Below are 12,862 nucleotides of genomic sequence, written 5' to 3' on the forward strand. Positions count from 1 at the left end.
GGTTTATTTTTTAAAATGTATTATCTTGCTTTTGTTCTGAATCTTTCTTCTATTCCTTTCTGCTTGGTTACCTTTACTTAAAAGGTGAAGAAATGGTTTCCAGAGGGTCAAAGTAATGTAAAATATCACACTTTATTAAATAATGAAGCATAAAATGAAGTACACTTACATCTAATTCAAGACCTCACATTTTCTACTACTTTACATTTCCTTGAAAACAATATTTAGGTTCTTCCTATAAGGATTGGGGTAGGGAGGAAAGAAGAAAGAAACAAAATAAAACAGCTTACCCTGATCACTGGGCACAAAAATTAGGATCTTACATTAGCAGTTTGCCAGTCCATGCATACAATATTTCAATTGCCCTCCACAGAAAGTGAAGGCTCTGAAAGCTATCATTTTAAGTAACTAATAAAACGTTGCTGTGAGACAGGATGGAAAGTGAACAGTGAATGAATGCCTCTCACCTTAACCAAACCTGTAGGGATGTATCTATCTATCATCTATTATCCATCTATCTACCTATTTACATTAAGTTTTTATGCCGAGAAGAATCTTTTTGTTGTTTTTGGTCTATGGGCTCATATTTCTATTATTATGTAACCTGTGACCGCGCTGATTTCACTTCCCATCCTGTCTCCCACGGCCGGCAGAAAGAATAGAAAGGGGTATGGTATTTGAGAGAAAGAAAAGGGCAACGGGAAAAAGGCAAGAAAAGGAAAGAGAGGTTGGGTTACGGAGGGCGTGCGTAGGGGAGGGAACTGGAGGAGTGTGGAAAATGGTCACGCAATCCGCGTACACTTGCGGAAGTAAAAATGCCGGCAATAGGATTGTTCAGCGAATATTTAAGTTCGGCGCACGGGTTCAGTATACAACGTCTTAAAATAAAATATGGGCAAGAGATACTGTAAGTCTCCTGGAAAGCTGTTGAAGGACGGTTCGACAAAGCGCAGACAAAATCTGCATCCCACGTCCTCTACTCTTTAAAGCTGACGGTGTAATTCGCGGTCTTTTGGGGCAGGCTGGGGTAGGGGCGATGTGGAGTGAGTGGCGTAGACTCCGGTCTTCAGAATTGCGTTAATTCTGTCGCCCAGCGCAAGTTTCAGGTTCCCTGCAAAACGTGTTTCTTCCTGCTTTTCTGTTTTAAAAAATAATCTTTTCGTCTTTCCTGGAGGAAACTGTCCTCATAATGTACCGCTGTCATCATGCGTAAGTGCCACACTTAGTGTCAGGATGGCCGAATGGTCCAAGGCGCCAGACTTCCCGTGCTTGGGGTTTCTGGTCTCCAGGTGGAGGCACGGGTTCGAATCCCACTTGTGACAGGGTTTTCTTTTGTTAAAAGATTAAAAGTTTAACCTTCCAGCCCGCAATACCTGAGGCTTCTTCTCGCTCTTGGCTGCCTTAACACTCTTCCTGCTTTGGCAATCACAACCGGTAGCCCTGTCAGGGTCGCCCGGTTTTGGGGCCCTCCAAGCACTTTTTTAAGCACTAGGCCATCACTCTCCGTTTCTTGGCCTTCACTCTGTTCCCATTGTCCATAGTGCAATCCTTTCTGCCTCAAAGATGTACAGCCCCGAATACTCCTGCAAAAGGCCCAGAGTGTCTGTACCAATACCCCGGGGAAGCACAGCAGAGAAAGACGCATCTCTCGCAACTCAAACCGAACAGTCGACAAACAAAAAGTCCTGAACTAGAGAATTCTGGAATGTTTCCACAGACATTCAGAAGAAATTTAAACCTCTGGCGCCCCCTGATGCAGGAGAAAGCCATGCAGCGGGCAAGAGCCCTGGGGAAGCCGCAGGCCAAGCATCACCTGGACACCGGGAGCAAAACCCTCTTTGTCTTGCAGTCTCTCCAGCATTCTCTCCAGGCAAATCCTCCGTGCTAGGAAGCACGGAAAAAATATTTTAAAGACCCAGATATATTTTCACAAAGCAGGTAAAAGGACGATTTGGGGCTGAAAGGCAGTAAACCATTAACGAGCACAAACTAATACAGATTTATATCTATAAATCTTTATCTGAAAACGAGATACTGCTGTAACACACCCCAAATGTGGCTTTGGGACTGGACAGCAGGTGGAAACCGGTAAGACCCTCAGGAGAATGTTGGTGAAAGGTCCCCAAGACAGGAAGACTGTTTTTATCTGCTGCCTAGTTAGGAGAATCAGGAAAATATTATTAGAAGCAGAAGGAAAGGGGGCCCTTGTTCTCTAGTGTCAGGAAGTTTTTCAACAGTGTCACTGTGGTAATGCAGAGATTAAAACATACACCTAATTAACTGGGTGATTTAGCTAAGGGTATTTCCAGGCAATGTGTTGAAAGTGACCCCAGGCTTTTCTAGCTGCCTACAGAAAGGAATGTGTGTGAGAGACAGAGAGATAAACTAAAGAAAGAATTGCTAATTTTAAAGGAACCACGACTTGGTGGATGTTAAAAAATAAAACTTTCTCAGTTTCAGCTTCTCCGAATAACAAACAATGCTTCAATTAACAAAAAGTCTTCTGGGAAAACATCAAACCTGAGGCATTGTTCAGAAAAGCAGGGTCTAAAGATGAAGCTAAGGGCATGATTTTAAAACCCTTTGTTCACACCTCAGAAAGATTCAAGTGGTGCCTCAAACAGACTGATGAATGAACAACCATTCAGATGATTCTAGCCTCAGCTTTCAACTCACCCTAGCTGAGTGGATCCCAAATGAGCTATTCCCTCTACCCCATCATGCCTGTCAAATTACAGATTTTTGAACAAACCAGTGTTATTTTTTTATGTCCCTGGTTTTTTTTTTTTTTTTTTTTTGGGTACTTTCTAATGCAGCCATAGTTCTGCAATAATAATCATGACAAAAAATACAATATCACAAATTAATACTATAAAAGAGAAAGAAAAGAAATTCAAATAATGAAGCTCAAATTTCAAACAAGACTTTGAAAGCTTATACTCATTCATATTTTACATTAGGGGAAGGGAAAGGATCCATACCTGCTTATTTTGGAACCAACTCCAGGCTTCTCAGGCTAACAATTTCTCTCTATTCTGGACAACTTTCCATTTTTGGAGAAGTATGACTTAGAGTGGTTTGGGGTATGAATCTAGGGCTTAGAGCTCTATGGAAAGCAGAGAGCTAGACACACTACCCACTGGATTGTGCTGCACTGGAGGCTCTATTAGCTTTCTTTTTGCACTCTGGTGCACTGAGGTATGTTTCTTTACCTAAGAAGATGAAAAAGACTATCTGCACACTTCCCATGACGCCAATAAGCTCTTGTGTTCTGACTCTTCTTGGAAGCAAAATTGAATGACTTGTTTATGGAATCTTTGGCATTCTTGGTACTTCCTTTCAGCCTCTTTGAACCTAGTTAAAGTTATTAATGCCCTGCTAGAAATGTATCTATACCTTCTCAGCTTCTACTGCTGCCTCCTTCCCATCCTTCAAAGGAGGAGGCAAAAGTACTTGTTCCACTAAATCTTACCCATCAGTGAGTTGAAAGGCCTATAACAATTACAACCACGTTAGGCTTTCTTTAGGTTTAAGGAGAGATGTTATGAATTCTAGTTGAGCTCTGTTTGTCAGATACCTGCCTCCAAAAGGAACTACTGGATTACAAAATTGGGACATTGCTTTGTGAACCATCACTTAGTCCAAAAGAACCAGCTAGTTACCAATGTGTCATACCAATGTGTCTGATCACTGTCAGTGTGTACTTGCCATTTTGAAGTAAATGACTATGATGGTATCGCCATAGAATATGACGTAGAGCATAGCCACTGAAAATGTGGTCTGCAGATCATGTGTTAGCCACCAGTCAGCACCATTTTGATATACAGAGCTTGTGCTAGAATATAAATCAACTGTATCACTAAGCATTTTGTTTACTTCTATTGATCGATTGATTGATGATTTATTTATTTTTTAATTTGTAAAAAGAGTTCCTTAATGAAGGCGGTAATGAATTTAATTACATTCTGCTTCAAGTTTCCATCTTTTGTGAATCCGTAACTGATGTTCTCTGACTGACAATTATGCTCACGACCAATATTAGAAAAATGAGTCCCCGGTGGTGCAAATGGTTAAATGTTTAGCTGTTAAATGAGAAGTTAGAGGCTCAAACCCACTCCAGAGGCACCTCAAAAAGGTGATCTGCTTCCAAAAGGTCACACACCTGAAAACTCAAAGGAGCTCGGTTGTACTCTGCAACACATGGGGTCACGTGGGTTGCAACTGACTGATGACAATTGATTTGTTTTTTTAGTTTGGTATCAGGAAGACATTCCAACATTAGACTATAGATCAGTATTACGCATTTTACAAAGAGAATTCACTATAGGAGTTTGTCATGGATTGAATTGTGCACCCCAAATTATGTGTCACCTTGGTTATGCCATGATTCCCAGTATTGTGTGGTTATCCTCCATTTGGTGTAATTTTCAAAAGCACTGTAAATCCTAATCTCTGCCTCTGGTTAATGAGGCAGGATCAGATTATGTTAAAGAGGATTAAGGTGGGATGTAACACCCTTACTCAGGTCACATCCTTGGTCCCAATATACAGGGAGTTTCCCCAGGGTGTGGCCCACATAGTAAGCAGAGAGTGGGAGACTTCATACCACCAAAAAAGCAGCACCATGAGCAGAGCCCATTCTTTGGACCTGGGGTTCCTGTGCAGAAGTTCCTAGACCAAGGGAAGGTTAATGACAGGACCTTCCTCAGAGCTGACAGAGACAGAAGTCTTCCCACTACAGCTGGTGCCCTGAATTCAGACTTCTAGCCTACTGTGGGAGAAAATCTTCTTTTTGTTAAAGCCATCCACTTGTGGAATTTCTGTTATAGCAGCACTAAATAACCAAGACACAGTATAAGTAGAAAGAAGTTTACAAAATAGTATTCTGAAGCTCTCAAACTCCCCAAGAGAAACAGATTATCTTGCCCTTCAGCATAAACAGAACAACCAAGAAATATCACTGCAGCCTTAGCTGGCTGCTTGTGGCATAAACCAAGTTATAGCTTGAAGAGAGACCTTTACCACATTCTCCCCAGGAACAGGTGCCTCTTCAGCCTCACTCTACAGAAGATATGCATTCCACATACCAGTCTCACCTGGGGTGCATCTGTTGGGAGGAATCTATATTTGATGGCTGCATCCTAACTTCATGGAAGTTCATGGCAAACACATTTTTAATCCTTGCAATGGCTATGCCCCTAACAAAAAATGTCTAGACGTAAAAATTTCCTGTTAGCTGCTCAAGTTCCAATTTACCTTATTATCCAACGTTTATATAGAATGGAAATTCATGCCCCTACCAAACGTAGGAAGGGATCACACAAATTACAATACCAGTGCACTAATTTATTCTCCATTTGCCCTTCTGGGTCCATTTTTTGCTCTGCTCTCTACCTTGGAAGGCTGCTTTGCTTGGGCTTTCTTGCTCCCTGGCTTCTGGCTGGATTTAGAATTCCAATGGGAAGCACTAGCAAGAGATCAGGCGGCAGGAAGAGAGAGAGGTAGATAGATACAAATGTTTCTCCCACTCATTTTCTGCCAGGCTGTGTTTCTCCCATGGGCACAACTCCTGGTGGGTGGCTGCTCTCCCATGGCGAGAGCTCTTGCCAGATTCTGGCAACTCAGCTCCTTCCTCCACCCCTTTATGCTTAGGGATGCTAAAGACTCCCAGTGTTCTGATCCCTCAGGGTTTCCTCCCATCTTATTAGTTTCCTTAACTCTATAAAGAGGTCTTTCAATGGTCTCCCTTCAATACACTCTTTGAATGCGTGACTTGCTTCCTGCTGGAATACTGATTAATACAACTGCTGTTTTTGTTGCGTGCTGTTGAGTCAGTTCTGACTCATAGCAACCCCATACACAACAGAAGAAACAGTCTCCATTCCTGCGCCATCCTCACAATCATTGTTGCAGCCACTGTGTCAATCCATCTTGACCCCCTGCTTTACCAAGCATGATATACTTCTCCAGGGACTGGCCCTTCCTATAACATGTCCAAAGTATGTGAGATGAATTCTCACCATCCTCACATCTAAGGAGCATTTTGGCTGTACTTCGTCCAAGACAGATTTGTTCATTCTTCTGGCAGTCTATGGTATATTCAATATTCTTCTCCAACACCACAACTCAAAGGCATCAATTCTTCTTCGATCTTCCTTTTTCATTGTCCATATTTCCTATGCATATGAGATAATTGAAAATATTATGGCTTGGGTCAGGCACACCTCAGTCCTCAAAATGATATATTTGCTTTTGAACACTTCAAAGAGGTCTTTTGCAGCAGATTTGCCCAAAGCAATATGTCAATTTATTTTTTGACCTCTGCTTCATGTGCATTGATTGTGGATCCAAGTAAAGTGAAATTCTTGACAATTTCAATATGTTTTCTATTTATCATAATGTTGCTTATTGGTCCACTTGTGAGCATTTTTGTTTTCTTATGTGGTGTAATCCATACTGAAGGCGCTAGTCTTTGGTCTTCATCAGCAAGTGCTTCAAATTCTCTTCGTTTTCAGCAATCAAGGTTGTGTCATCTGCGTATACGTAGGTTGTTAATGGGTTGTGAAGGATTGAGTTGTGTCCTGCAAAAATCTGTGTCAACTTGTCTAAGCCATGATTTCCAGTAATGCGTGACTGTTCACCATGAGTCTTCCTCCATTCCTGATGTCATGTTATTCTTTGTATAGTCCAGTTTTTCCAATTATTTGTTCAGCATACAGACTGAATAAATATATTGAGAGGATACAATCCTGATGCATACATTTCCTGATTTTAAACCACGAAGTATCCACTTGTTCTGTTTGATAGACTGCCTCTAGGTCTATGTACAGGTTCTGCATGAGCACAATTAAGTATTCTGGAATTCCCATTCTTTGAATTGTATCTGTAAATTGCTATGATCCACACAGCCAAATGCCTTTACATAGTCAATGAAACACAGGTAAACATTTTTCTGGTGTTCTCTGCTTTTAGCCAAGATTCATCTGACATCAGCAATGATATCCCTTGTTACACATGCTCTTCAGAATCCAACTGGAATTTCTGGCCTTTCCCTGTCAATATAGTGCTGTAACCTAGGTATACCCAAGTCCACTGCTCACCCTTCCCTTCCTGACCAGTTGTGGGCAGGAGCTTCAAGGGCTGTGCCTACAAGAACAACAAAGTCTGTGACAAGAACAGTAACGTCCTTGCATTTTCAATTTCCCCTCTTGAACATAGTCTTAGATTTGGAAATTGGTCTAATAATTGCTCTGAAAAACACTCATTACAAGAAATTCCAATTAGGCAAAGATTTCCTTTTGTATAAGAGGTGGAAATTAATAACAATGAAGAAGAGTTCAGAACAATTACATATCTGGTTTATTGTCACATAAGCAATGGGTCAGGCCAGGTCCTATGTTTTCTGAATCCTGACTTAATTGATTCCCCAAATCCTAAAAAGCTCAGTAGACCTGCTGCTGGAGAACAGTGAAAAAATCGCCTCTCACCCCCTCATTCTCGTCACTGTAGGCTGCATTAATATGCCCACTTCTTGTTTTGTTTTGTTTTCCCATTATTTGCATTTATGAACTCCAGGTCACATGGAACATTATTTTGCCTGTACTTAACCTAAAGCCTGAACAGGTGGAGTGGGTGATTGTTTTTTTTTTTATCTTGCAAAGACTTTGGTAACCCATGTGATGCAGTGGTTGAAAGCTATGTCTGCTAATCCAAAAGGTGGACAGTTGGGAACTACCAGCTACTCCTTTTAAACCCTGTAGGGCAGTTTTACTCTCCCCTATGACAGTACTGAGTCAGAATTGACTCCATGGCAACAGGTTTGGTTTGTTGGTTTTGAGATCTTTTGGAGAGCTGGCTGGCTGGCATGATCTTAAAAAATAGATTTTGCAGCCTTTTTTCTGGAAGCCGAGAGAGCTGTATCCCCAGATGGAACAGACGCACAGAGCTTGGATTTCCCACCTTCTAAATTTTTTTGAGTTCTTTTGGTAAATTACTTGTACGTGTCAGTAGAAAACGGTTTTTGTTTCGTTTTGTTTTACTATTGTTACCAGCTACTGTTTATGGTGAGCTATCAAACTATGAAAGTAGTGAAGAAAACAATTCTTGCTTCTTTTCAGATGGCCTGTAGTGTGGGCTGTACAGGACCCCTGACTTGGAACAGGAGGTCTAGGATCCACAGTTGAGTTTGCTTTTTATCCTGCTCTCCTTACATTATGGTTGTTGATTTTCCCCGAATAGCTATTCTGAAGCCCCCCCCCCGCCCCCCGCCAAACTCCAATGATAGTGGAATTCATCTTTTAACAATTTTCTGGTTTCTTTGCCACAGCGCACTTCGATTTCAACGCCACTCTGTGGAGAATAAGAAACACAGCTCCGGGATTTGAGACCTGGATCGACGCTGGGAAACAATCTTTCAACCTCAAAGACCAGGGTACAACAGGAGGAGCCTCTCGATTAGGCTTCTGTTCCCAGGAGGTCACCTCAGCTTCCCCTTCCAGACTGCCTCACCCTTAGCCTCCCCCCTCAGTCGAGCCTTTCTGATTTCTAGTATGGGGAAAAATGGGACAGAGTTCTCGTATTTTCCCCCAAGGCTCTAAGAACTGAAGTTCGGAATATTTGGGCTCCAACCCCTGAGAAAAGTACTGCAGAGCCGAGGGCCTGGCTGTAAGTAAAATCACGAGGGCACCAAAGACCCCACCCCAAACTCCCTATCTTGACAACCAACAGGCTGTTATTTCCGTCTCTTATCTCTTATCTACGTGTAGTCCCGGTCTCGACTACACTGGATTGGAGCAATAGTAGCAGATTCTCAGGATGCAGATTAGGTCTCCTGTACTTCTGACAAAAGTCCTTGGAGGAGGTGTTAAAACTTGCAGACACCGTGGAACTTGTTTGAAAACATCCCAGAAAACCAGAGAGACAATGAGGGTGGAACATCAAATTTTCTAGGAACCAAATACAACTAAAAAGCCAATGTTAGACTGTGTCAGTCATCAGCTTCAGGACGAGGCGGGTAATAACTGCCTCCTTTTTTTAAAGCTAAGGGTTGCTATGAGGTGGAACTGACTTGACCTCAACGGGTCGGATTTTTTTTTATGGCTGGGTTTTTCAAGGGTTAGAGCACTGGTCTCTTAAACCAGGGGTAGTGAGTTCGAATGTTACTGCCACCTTGGCTGCTTACTTTTCCCCTTGGTTAGGTGACTTGAAGAGTTATTTTTCCTAGAATACTGGTAAAGCACCGGAAGGTAGGGGTTCGAACCCTCCAGGCACTCCTCCGCAGGAGAAAGATGCAGAAATTACAGCTTCAGAAACCCTACGGGGTAGTTCTATCCTGTCTTATAGGGTTGCTATGAGTCGGACTAGAGGGCAACGGGTTATTTGGGTTTCCTTAAAGCCAAATCTCTAGGAATCAGAGCCCGTTATTATGCTTACCTTTTCAGAATAGGGGAAATCCCTACTAACAAACATAGAGAATTTAAAATGAAAGCTGCTCAGGAAAAATGGTAGTAAAGCAGCTGAGTTGTTAATAATACAGGAAATTCAACTGTAAGAAACCTCCTAAAAGCTACCAATGCACAGTTAGTGTCAACCTAAGTCAATATAAGGGAGCTAACAAGTGTTTCTTTCTGATAACATAATTTGTAATTCGCTTAAATCAATTACAAGTTAAAATAGCCAGCTGTAGACTTAAAGAAACTATATTATTATTGTTTTTATGATCAATTTTTTATCTAATGAACTCTTAGCCTCCCTGACGACAGGAATCATGTTTCACCAGCAGGCCTGCCAGAGAAAAGACTAGAAGATCTGCTCCACTAAAAATTACAGGTTAGGAAAACCCGTGAGGCAGTTCTACTCTGTCCTGTAGGGTTGCTGTGGATTGGAATCCACTCAATGCCATGCAACAGCAAGGACAATACATTCTTAAAGATTCGTGAGGAGAAGGCACACAAAAAGGTAAATGGAATATTTCCTAGGTTATAAAAAAGCTCATCGTTTTCCTCAAATGGCAAAAAGAGGCAAAACCATATCCCTTTCTTTCTGGAACAGAATAAATACAGCCTTGAGTCTTTGATCCTTCAGAATCATCTTTTTGAGAGAGAATTTGAGTATCACAAGCAATTACTCCCCCACGTGTCTGTCAGTTTGTTGTATTGTGGGGGCTTGTGTGTTGCTGTGATGCTGGAAGCTATGCCACCAGTATTCAGATACCAGCAGGGTCACACATGGAGGACAGGTTTCAGGTGAGCTTCTAGACTGAGACAGACTAGGAAGAAGAACCCAGCAGTCTACTTCTGAAAAGCATTAGCCAGTGAAAACCTTATGAATAGCAGCAGAACATTGTCTGATAAACTGCTGGAAGATGAGCCCCCCAGGTTGGAAGGCACTCAAAAGATGACTGGGGAAGAGCTGCCTCCTCAAAGTTGAGTCGACCTTAATGATGTGGGTGGAGTAAAGCTTTTGGGACCTTCATTTGCTGACGTGGCGCGACTCAAAATGAGAAGAAACAGCTGCAAACATACATTAATAATTGGAACCTGGAATGTACGAAGTATGAATCTAAGAAAATTGGAAATCTTCAAAAATGAAATGGAATGCATAAACATCGATATCCTAGGCATTAGTGAGCTGAAATGGACTGGTATTGGCCATTTTGAATAGGACAATCATACAGTCTACTATGCTGGGAATGACAACTTCAAGAGGAATGCTGTTGCATTCATCGTCAAAAAGAATGTTTCAGGATGTATCCTGAAGTATAACACTGTTAGTGATAGGATAATATCCATACTCCTACAAGGAAGACCAGTTAATATGACTACGATTCAAATTTACGCACCAACCACTAGAGCCAAAGATGAAGAAATAAAAGGTTTTTATCAGCTGCTGCAGTCTGAAATTGACCAAACATGCAATCAAGATGCATTGATAATTACTAGCAATTGGAATGTGAAAGTTGGAAACAAAGAAGAAGGCTCAGTAGTTGGAAAATATGACCTTGGTGATAGAAAGAATGCCGGAGCTTGAATGATAGAATTTTGCAAGACCAACCACTTCTTCCTCGCAAATACCTTCTTTCACCAACATAAATGGCAACTATACACATGGACCTCACCAGATGGAACACACAGAAGTTAAATTGACTACATCTGTGGAAAGAGACAATGGAAAAGCTCAATATCATCAGTCAGAACATGGCCAGGGGCCAACTGTGGAACAGACCATCAATTGCTCATATGCAAGTTCAAGCTGAAATTGAAGAAAATCAGAGCAAGTCCACGAGAGCCAAAATATTACCTTGAGTATATCCCACCTGAATTTAGAGACCATCTCAAGAATAGATTGGACACATTGAACACTAGTGACCGAAGACCAGACAAGTTGTGGAATGACATCAAGGACATCATCCATAAAGAAAGCAAGAGGTCACTGAAAAGACAGGAAAGAAAGAAAAGACCAAGGTGGATGTCAGAGGAGACTCTGAAACTTGCTCTTGAGCGTCGAGCAGCTAAAGCAAAAGGAAGAACTGATGAAGTAAAAGAACTGAACAGGAGATTTCAAAGGGCCTCTTGAGAAGACAAAGTAAAGTATAATGACATGTGCAAAGACCTGGAGATGGAAAACCAAAACGGAAGAACACAGTCGGCGTTTCCCAAGCTGAAAGAACTGAAGAAAAAATTCAAGCCTCGAGTTGCAATAGTGAAGGATTCCATGGAGAAAATATTAAACGACACAGGAAGCATCAAAAGAAGGTGGAAGGAATACACAGAGCCATTATACCAGAAAGAATTAGTAGATATTGAACCATTTTGAAGAGGTGGCATATGATCAGGAACCGATGGTACTGAAGAAAGAAGTCCAAGCTGCTCTGAAGGCATTGGTGAAAAAGAAGGCTCCAGGAATTGATGGAATATCAATTGATACGTTTCAACAAACAGATGTAGCGCTGGAGGTGCTCACTTGCCTATGCCAAGAAATATGGAAGACAGCTTCCTGACCAACTGAGTGGAAGGGATCCATATTTATGCCTATTCCCAAGAAAGGTGATCCAACCAAATGTGGAAATTATAGAACAACATCATTAATATCACATGCAAGCAAAATTTTGCTGAAGATCATTCAAAAATGGCGGCAGCATTGTATCGACAGGGGACCGCCAGAAATTCAGGCCGGCTTCAGAAGAGGATGTGGAACGGGGCATCAGGATTGGAGGAAGACTCATTAACAAGCTGCGTTACTCAGATGACACAACTTTGCTTGCTTAAAGTGGAGAGGACTTGAAGCATTTACTAATGAAGATCAAAGACCACAGCCTTCAGTATGGATTACACCTCAACATAAAGAAAACAAAAATCCTCACAACTGGACCAATGAGCAACATCATGATAAATGGTGAAAAGATTGAAGGTGTCAAGGATTTCACTTTACTTGGATCCACAATCAACAGCCATGGAAGCAGCAGTCAAGAAATCAAAAGACTCATTGCATTGGGCAAATCTGCTTCAAAGGACCTCTTCAAAGTGTTGAAGAGCAAAGATGTCACCCTGAAGACGAAGGTGCGCTTGACCCAAGCCGTGATATTTTCAATCACATTATATGCATGTGAAAGCTGGACAATATGTAAGGAAGACTGAAGAAGAGTTGGGGCCTTTGAATTGTGGTGTTGGAGAAGAATATTGAATATACCGTGGACTGCCAGAAGAACGAACAAATCTGTCTTGGAAGAAGTGTGGCCAGAATGCTCCTTAGAGGCAAGGATGGGGAGACTGCATCTTACATACTTTGGACATGTTGTCAGTAGGGATGAGTCCCTGGAGAAGGACATCATGCTTGGCAGAGTACAGGGTCAGTGGAAAAGAGG

The sequence above is a fragment of the Loxodonta africana genome, chromosome 1 (assembly GCF_030014295.1).
Source record: "Loxodonta africana isolate mLoxAfr1 chromosome 1, mLoxAfr1.hap2, whole genome shotgun sequence".
Taxonomy (NCBI): Eukaryota; Metazoa; Chordata; class Mammalia; order Proboscidea; family Elephantidae; genus Loxodonta; species Loxodonta africana.